This window comes from Theropithecus gelada, chromosome 17 (genome assembly GCF_003255815.1).
Source record: "Theropithecus gelada isolate Dixy chromosome 17, Tgel_1.0, whole genome shotgun sequence".
In the NCBI taxonomy this organism is placed as follows: Eukaryota; Metazoa; Chordata; class Mammalia; order Primates; family Cercopithecidae; genus Theropithecus; species Theropithecus gelada.
Window position 1 is genome coordinate 48,892,941 of NC_037685.1, and position 9,605 is coordinate 48,902,545.

General features: G+C 48.2%; 1 pseudogene; it reads right to left on the reverse strand.

The window, feature by feature from the left end:
- Nucleotides 1-8,699: 8,699 nt before the first annotated feature.
- Nucleotides 8,700-8,807, reverse strand: LOC112611211 (annotated as a pseudogene).
- Between the last annotated feature and the right edge of the window lie 798 nt (nucleotides 8,808-9,605).

Sequence of the window (9,605 nt, forward strand, 5' to 3'; positions counted from 1 at the left end):
CCCCCCCATGATGACCATGAATGCGGCACACACCACCCAAATGACAGGAAGGCAATGCGTCTCGGTGGCTGGACTCCAGAAAGGAGCTCCACGGGAATGATGAGGACTGTGCGTTTTGCTGCTGCTGTTGCTTTTGCTATTGGCGGGCTTTGAGAAAAACATGACTGGCTGGGCTCCCTGCCTTCTCCTTCTTCTGTCAAAGTCTCTACAGCCAGGAACCTCCTGTCCTGACAGGCCCAGCTCTGCATCTTGAGGTCCCTCTGACCTCCCGGCTGACCCTCCATGTAACCCAGGCTCACCCAAGACTCTGTGGGACCTGAAGATACTCTATTCATTCATTTGTGCTGCTTAATAAAATGAATTCTGAACATCTCGGCAGCTACAGTCTCTGTGGCTCAGCGGGGTGGATGGGATCGCTGCTGCTAAGTCCTCACCCTCCCTGAACTAGATGCCCATCCCAGACTGTGAGGTCCCTCCTACTTCGGTAGAGGGCACCAGCCCATCCCCGCCATTGAGGTCAGGATTGCCTGTGCAACCTTCATGGGTCTACGGCCTTTATTTTTGGCACTGAAGGCCAGAAGGGGGCTGGTGCCACTCGGCTGGGCTCAGTTCAGGTGTGTTCCACACCCATCAGCCTCACTGCCAGGGGGCCACGTGAGACACACTGTCTCCTGACAGAGCTCAGTAGAGCAAGAGGGGGAGGAGATGCACTTGGTGCCCTTATGTCTTGGTGCAGTGGGCACGTGGTCAAGCCTGTTCACAGGCACAACTGTCCATGGACACAACCAAGGCACAGTCCAATGGCACTAGTCCAAGGGAGGGGTGAGGACTTGGAGACAGGAGTTCAGCCCTTCCCAAGCCCTAAACCCTTTACAACAGAAGGGCAACTAAATACACAGGGAGACAGGCAGACTCATAAGTGATCAGAATAAAAGCCAGTGCACATCCCAGGTAACTGCAGTGGCCATGAACCTTGTAAAGACCTGTTTTTTTATGGAGGCAGCCACCAGTTTGCAGAAACTGAGCTTCCTGTGGCCCTGATTCTGCATTACTGAACTACTCACAGAACCACTGTTTTGGTCCTCAAAGCTTCTGTCTTGGTCCCATTGCCTGACTTTATAACAACCCTGAAATACCCAGTGGGACTGGTGATCTTACTCAAGATGCAGAGGGTCCGTCTCAGGCACTGTGCTGGGGCTGCCTGTGCCCAGCCTGCCGGTAGGACTTTGGAGTCCACAATGTCGAGGTCCTCCTGCATTTACACCCTGTGGCCTGATCCCTGATGTCATCTCACCCCAGACCACCCAACCCATGACTCTTGGACACAAAAAGAAATATCTTCTCCATTAGAAACATAGACACCAGCACCTGAATGCAGTCAGGGTCCACAGTCACACCAGAAACTGTAGCTTTGGCCAATCTCCACAGGGATTTTGACAATCAAGCATAGAAACCACCAAAAAAGTAAATACCAAGGTTGTATTTTCTTTTCTTTTTCCTTTTTCTTTCCTTTTTCTTTTCTCACCAATACATCCACTTGTTTGGACCAGCAGGTCATAAGGACAGGCAGGAGATGAGTCACATCTGACTTAACAAAAGTGCTTAAGCCTTTTCACAATCTCCATTTAAAGCCAGCCAAGCCTTTTAGAATTGCCCATCTCACAGGAATGTTTGTGACAAGGCTCGGAAGGAAGTGTGTGCTCAGGTCGGCCCGACCCTGGCTCCCGGAGGCAGGCTCTGTGGTGCGGTGGCAGCTGCCAGCCCCAGGGTCCGGCTTCATATTTTCTCATGCCTTCAACAAGTCCTCCCTGGAGGAGGGGCAGTGAGCAGAAGGCAGCACAAGTGGCACATTCTCCTTCTAATGAGCACAGCACACTAACGTCTCTCGGAGGGGACCGGGCTCTCCTCATGTTCCTCTGGGCCCAGGCTCTCTGCCAGGCTTTTCTCTTCCCCAGAGCATTCAATCGCTGTCAACAGAGCCAGACAAGAATACAAGCCTCTCAGAGACTCTCTTTTGTTTTGCTGGGACACTTCAGCACATTCTCATGGATCCTTCAAAGGAAGGCAATTATCTGATCATTCTTGGGAGCAATTAAAATGTGGAAGGATACATCCTGCTTCAACCCTCGGAATCCGTCTTTCCAAATCACATGGGCAATCGATTACGGCATCAACAAATCCCATGGAACCCTCCAAGGAACGAGGTGCGTCCCTTGCAGTAGAAAACTGATAACCCAAGACATGAAGGTTCGTATGGACGACTGGCTTAGCTGGAATTGTGCTCCTCTAGAGGGAGGAGACTTTTTAAATGTATTCCTAGCTGCAAGTCCAGGAGCAAGGGAAGTGAGGCCCTCAGGCTTCTATCAGAGCCTGGGACCGGGAGGAGAGCAGAGATGCTAAAGCAGGAGCAGACCCATCCGCAGACCCCTGGAAGGACATGGAAGTTCGCTTTGAGCTGCTCCTTGGTTCATGGGGGTCTCTCCAGCATAGACAGCTCCCTTCCTAAAACGGAAAGAGGGCTGCTTGCACAGAGAGAAGCCGTAACCTTAATACTGTACTTTGTCCATCCCTCCAGAAAGCCCAAGGGAGGGGGCAGATGGTTCATCTGCAAGTAATCCCAGACCTAAAGCAAAGAGATGGATGGTCAGAGCCTCCACACGGTTTATCCTGGCTACCTCCATACCACCATGTCACCTCTCTGTAAAGGTGACATAGGGAGCACCATCTGGGTGTTGTAACTCATCTGGGTGTTGTAAGGGTTAAATGAGAGGGGACGTGCCACATGCATGACATGTGCCCGGCTCACAGCAGGCACCTTAGTAACTGGTCACCATCAGATACACTACTGAACCTAAGAGTGGCGCTCACCAACATGAAAGGCTGGGGTGTTTGTAGTCATCATTCAAGGCAGAGCAGAAAGAAATCTAGGCTATTTTTTGAGACTCATTGCATTTGGTCATAGGCAAAAATAGGATCCATCCTCATGCAACCATCCTTTAAATAGCATTTCAACAGAGGGTTAAAGTGTTGGTTTGGGGTGTAAGAGTGATACCTTATTCATTCAGAAGTCCCTCAAAGAAGAGGATGGAGAAACAGATACCATTCCGTGAAATGATCACTTTTCCCCAGGCAATCACACCAAGGAAGGTCAAAGAACCTCCTCCCCAAAGGTTCCCGTTTGGAGATGGAGATCGCAGCCACCAAACAATATAACTGCTGGCGGTTACTTTTAGGTGGAAAGTCCCACCGTTTCCTGTACCTCACTGTTACCCTCATTACGGCATTAGGATGGAATTACCTTGCTCTCTTCTGAAATTCTAGCTTATCCCTGGCGCCAGCGACAAATACAAGCAGCTTGTCTGATGGAAAGGTCCTCCACTTAAAAAGTAAACTTCCCCCAAATCACAGACCCCTCTGCTGAAACAATGAAAAATTTAGGTAAGGTCTGGATTGAACTATTTCCCTCCCTTTGAAATAACTGGATGTTTAGTCATAACAAATAAGAATGACTCTGGTATCATGTGGTCACAACATAGCATTTTTATGCTTTTTATTTTTCACTTTACGTCTCACTACATGGACAGGCTCCCTTCAATTCAACCCCAGGTTAAATCAAGACCTCTTGACCTTTCACTTAAATACAAATCAAAGGCAGCTGCTGGGCCGCGAAATTGTGAATAACAAATGGAGCCATTATTTGAAAAGTTTCAAATTCTGATGAACAGAAAGATGATTTTGGGAAATCTATAGCAGAGAGTAGTATAATTATAACTTAGATTGCGTGGTGCTCAATCCAAAATCATCTCCAAACTGAATGTGGTTTTCTAACAATAACATTCCTCCAAAAAAGGGGGCAGCCTACAAATGAACATGAGCGTAAGATGCATTTCCTGTCCGGCTAAAAATACACCTGCAGACATTTGAAAGTAGCATAGAATCCTTTCTAACAATAAAAACAAACTCACCCATGTCGTTGGGCCAAGGCTTTGACATTTTAAAAATCATTATGGTGAAAAATAAATGCAACCTATAACATGAGCTATTGTTAGAAATCCTTGAGAAAAATGCCTCAAATACAGAACTCGAACGTCCACTTTCTAAAAATGAAACCATTTTACTTGGGCATTGTTAAAGGTCGATCTGTTTTCTCCAAAAATGATGTTGAAGTCCTAACCCCCAGGACCTCAGAATGTCACCTTATTTGGAAATAGGGTCCTTGCAGATGTAATTAATCAGAACGAGGTCACATTGGAATGGGGTGGGCCCCGCATCCAATACAACCGTTGTCCGTATAACAAAGAGGAATGCCACATGAAGACCGAGACCCACAAGAAGAACACGGTGTGAGGTGGAAGGCGGAGGTTGCAGCGATATATCTGCAAGCCTGCAGGAGCATCCGTGAGCACCGTTGGCCCCACCAGAAACCAAAGAAGAGGCAGGACAGCTTCCACCCCGAGTCTCAGAGAGAGCCTGACCTTGACATCACCTTGATTGTCGGATTCCAGCGTCCAGAGCGGTGAGACACAAATTCCTGATATTTTCAGCCAGGCAGTTTGTGGCACTTTGTTTCAGCAACCCTAGGAAGTGAATATAGACATATACGTGAAATCAACATCACTGAGGATTTTGCTCTCTAGGCAGTAGATGTGAACTGGCCTTCAACGATTTTTTTTTTTCTGGCTGCATGTTAGGCACTCCCAGCTTAGGGGGTGAGTGTGCAGGGAGTGGGGAGGGAGGTGCTTCTGCTTCTGTGGCTCCCCCATGGTCTCTTCCCACAACGTCTTCTGTAGCTCTGTGGATCCTGCTGCCGCCAGCGCGGCTGCCCCGGCGTGGTGGGAATGTCCAGCACTGCATCGCCGCCAGCCTTCTGGGCATTCCAAGTTCCTGGCAGGATCCGAATGCAGTGTGGTTGACCTTAACTACCCAGGAGAGGGTGAGCTCTCCTACGAAAGACTTGGACATCTTCTCTGCCTTCTCACTTCTGTGTCCACAGAAAATCAGCACAGTGGACACTGGATCCTGCTCTCCCTTCCTTCTCTTCCCCACCAACACACACTCTGGCGGTGCTGGCGCCAGCATGGGATCCACCCCACGCATACCCACATGCACCCCACACTCACCTCCAGGGAAGAAGCACTTCAGTGAGAGGAATGGCTCTGTCCTCAACTCAATAGGAGCCAACACCCACCCCTCCCATCTGTTGCCACTTCAGAAGGTTTTCTTCGTTCGCTTGTTTCTACTTACCATTAATGTTGTTCAGGCTGAATTAACTTAAGGTGTGTCCCTTAATATATTAGATCTATTTTCACTCTGCCATTTTATAATGAAACAAGGTCTGACTGAAGTTACCTTTGGCCCATGTATGTCTAATCCTACCAAGTCCTAGCCATGAAACAGGTGATACGTGTATAAATAAAAACAGTGGGTTAAAAGGATGTTTCCAGAAGTATTAAGGCACCCACGCACACACAGAGACAAATACTCTCCACTGAGGATCATTTAGAACTGTGGCTACAGGGAAGCTCTTAGCCATATTACAAGAAGATTCAGTGGAAAATCTACCACCAATCCTAATTCATTTCCCTACAGAACCTTAGTATGCAGTTCGTAGCCCACCTGTATGGGATTGGGGCCGCTGAGTATTCCGTGCACACATTCGTCATGGTCTTTTAAAATCACCCTCGTTGCTGCTGGCTTCTGACAGCCTCTCAGCTGTGCATTAGTCAGGGTGCTGCAGCAAACAGCTGACATTAAGGACCTTAGGATGAAGGGACATTTTACCAAGACGGGGGCAGGGTTTAGGAAAGCCAGTGATGTTTAGTCCGCTAGACCAGGGGTCTCCAGCCTCAGGGCTGCAAAGAGAGGGAGAAGTCTTATCCATGGCCCTGGAGGGCAGCCCATAGTTTTTTGTTTTGTTTTGTTTTTTTGAGATGGAATTTCGTTCTTGTTGCCCAGGCTGGAGTGCAATGGCGTGATCTCGGCTCATAGCAATTTCCACCTCCCGGGTTCAAGCGATTTTCCTGCCTCAGTCTCCCGAGTAGCTGGGATTACAGGCATGTGCCACCACGCCCAGCTAATTTTGTATTTTTCATAGAGACGGGGTTTCTTCAGGTTGGTCAGGCTCGTCTCGAACTCCCGACCTCAAGTGATGCACCCACCTCGGCTTCCCAAAGTGCTAGGATTGCAGGCGTGAGCCACCACGCCCGGTGGGCAGCCCTGTAGTTTGAGAAGGTGGTGACCAGAGCTGCAGCTTCCAGCAGAGAAACCCAACATCCCACAGCGCCCTAACAGGAGACCCTGAGTAAACACCTCCTCCGTCCTCCTCCTGCCGCTCTCGCCCCCCATCCAGCCCCTGTTGGCCAGACCCCACTGGCCCCAGGCACGATGGTGTCTGCTTCTGCGGTGTGGGCCGCCTCCCGGAGGGGACAGCAGGCGGCAAAGCTGATGCTGGGCTGCAGAGGATGCCTTTCTAAAAGCTCCAGTTATCAGTGGACACAGACAGTGGCTAAGCTAACGAATGCCTATCAGGGAATCCCAGTCGGCATTTTCCTTTTCCTTTTGGAATCGAGTTTCTCAGGAAGAGTCTACGGTTCCCCACACTGAATCTTATCCAGTAAACCACAGGACCCCAGGCAATCACAAAGGAATGCCTCTTTTTAAAAAGAGACATCAAAAAGAGCAGTTGTGAATGCATCTCCTGGCTCACGGGGCAAAAATCGGGAGAGGGCAGGTGAAGGAGCCGCCCCTCCAGGCCTTGCTGGTAAGAGCCACAGCAGAGAGCACTGAAGGCAGAGCCCCTGATAGGAAGCAGGCTGCTAATTACGCAAACAGGAGTAGAGAGGGGTGGGGCCTAGGGACCCCTCCCATGATCTCAGTCCTGCCAGTTGCTCAGTGCCATCATTTATTGGGGGCCCCACAGGCAGTGCTGTCTTCACGGCTCCTCCTGGCCTCATTCACATCGCTGAGCTGCCTCTCAAACACAGCTGTTCTCCACAGCCCACTCAGTGGATTTCACCGCTCTCATCCATCAGTTTGCTTTTCAAAAGCTTATTCCTTTGTCCGGAGAAAAAAAACGAAAATGAGTGTGTAGGCTTATCTCTAAGGAGAGTGGCAGAGATGCGACCTGCAAGTGCACAGGAGGCTGCTGGAAGAGAGGCAGAAGCTCACAGCCCCCCGGGGAGCTCGGCTGGACAGGACCCAGAGCTCAGCAAAGGGTGGGGGCTCTCGGCTGGAGTCAGGATGCCTGGAGCCAGGGAGCCAGGGAGCCCGGGGTACAGGGGAAGAGGGCCTGCCCCCGGGGTGGGGCTGCCTGTTTCACACTGGTGAGAACGGCAGTGTTGGTTGCTAATGATGACTCCTCACAACGCCCCCTTAGAAACCCTCGCATGTAACGGTTCCACATCATCCCGGCCCAGGAAGGAGAGAGCTGCATTTGAAAGGAGAAGGCAGAGCAAGGGAGGGAGACCCTACAGGCACCACTTCTTTTCTGCCTTTTCGTAAAGCTCATACACAGAGCTGCTTTTTAGTGAAATACTGGGGCTGTAGGACGCACACCCTCACCTGTGATGGAAATTCTGGCAATGGCGTGGAGAGCTGGTCTCTTCAGCCTGTGCTGTGATGAATGGGGTTCTGCTTTTTCAACATTTCCCGAGACCGCTCTGTTTCTTCTTCCTTGTAGTTTTAAAAGAACAGCTTCAATAACCTGGTAGTAAAGGAGAGGGGAGACTGGAGAAAAACCTAGCCCAAAAAGAATGTTAAATACTGGGGGAAAAAACCCTTGGGAATTAGAATTTCATTTTATGTCTAGAAAGTCAAGTAAAATGTCAAAAATATTGTGAAAGGTTAGAATTATATGATCATATTTCTCTCTTAGGAATATATGATCGATCTTTAACATTATGTTAAGGATATTATGGTAGATAAGGATATCATGTAAGTATATTATGGCAGATGATAAAAAGAAAAACAATACATTATTTCTGTGCCTATATTCACATCCCTTTGCAATGTGACTTTGCAGCCCCTGTCCCCACCTCAAGAGGTAGAATTCATGGCACCAAGCCCTAAATCTGGGCTTGGCCATGTGCTTTCCTTTGGTCAAGGAAGCATCAGCACATGTGACATCAGCAGAGGCGAAGAAAGTGCATTTGCACTGAGGCCTCTCTCTTGCTGCTCTTGGGAACTCTGTGTGGCACACAGGGACAGGCTGTGCTGCAGCGTGATTAGCAAGATATGCCTCCGGCCCTCCAGCCAATGCCAGACATAAATGAGGCAATTGACCATCCACTGATAGGTGCTTGAATGAACCAGCACCATAGAGAGCCCAGCTCAAATGATCTGTGCACATCTGAACAACAGTCAGCAGATAAAATGGTTTAAGTCGTGTTTGGGTTGGCTTGTTGTTCAACCAAGGCTAACGGATACAGAGATTTATTCTCATGTCTGACGTCATGATCAAGTCCAACACAAAGGTCAGACGCTCAACGCAGAGTCAGGAAGGGGGCGTGAAGCCCCAGGAGCAGAACTGGGCTCTTCATGTTCCCTGGATGGCCAGGGCGCAGGGATACTTAGAGATGTGTCACGAGTTGTAATTTTCATTTGGGAGATCTATTAGAACGGGTCTTACTTCGAAAATAAGTTTCAATATGATTGAAAAACTGGTTACTTGAAACTGCCTAATTTTTTACTTATAATTCTTAAAATGTTCTTATACTTTTATTATAAAAGTATAATTCTTACACTTTTTTGTTTTAAACTGATAAGAACAGATATTACACTCGATCTTAACCAAAGGGCTAAGGAGCGATGATTTTTAATTTTTTAAAAGTAATAAGCATTTTTCATATAATTGTGTTCAATTAAACGGAACTGTCCCATTTGGAAAGGACAGAAGGAAGTAGAATACAAAAGTGGAACAAGGAAATCTATCATTAAATAACTGAAGTAAAACAAAATAAAGCACAAAGTATTAATAAGTGGGCTGTGTTTGGTTTTTGCATTTACCTTGTTCCTGTATAAATACCTTAGACACAGAGCAGCCAGCTGGAAATCTTAGTATCTTCAGAGAGACTTTCCTTAACGTAATTCATGCAAAACAACTGGGAAAATTAAAAGGCCATGAAGGTGTTACTGTCCTTGTCTTACAAATATTAAGTTACAAAGCTGGACATTCAGAGGAGTCAACATTTCTAAGTCAGGGCTCGGGGTAGCGATAATTAAAATGGACCGTTGCTGGGTTGACTGTGTTTGAATGATGCCACCCAAAGCCCCTGGAATACTACCTGATAAGGATGACTTCATCCACAGAACCTATTAGGATGCTAATAATGCCTGCTGGCCTATTTAGGAAGCTATTTTGTAGTGACGAAGGTTGGCTTCCCTGGGACATTGTGTCATATGAGCCACGGGGATCACATAGCAACGAGGACATGAGTTTCCTTCTATTTATAACCAGTTTGCTAGCAATGGCAACATGATGAGAAATGAACAATCACATCTGCTGGGAAATCACAGGGCTCGTTTTGATTCTTCGTTAACCCACAGACCCTCGTGGAGTTGAGAAAGGGTGTGGGGGAAGGACCCTGTGGGGGAGTCACACTGCCCGG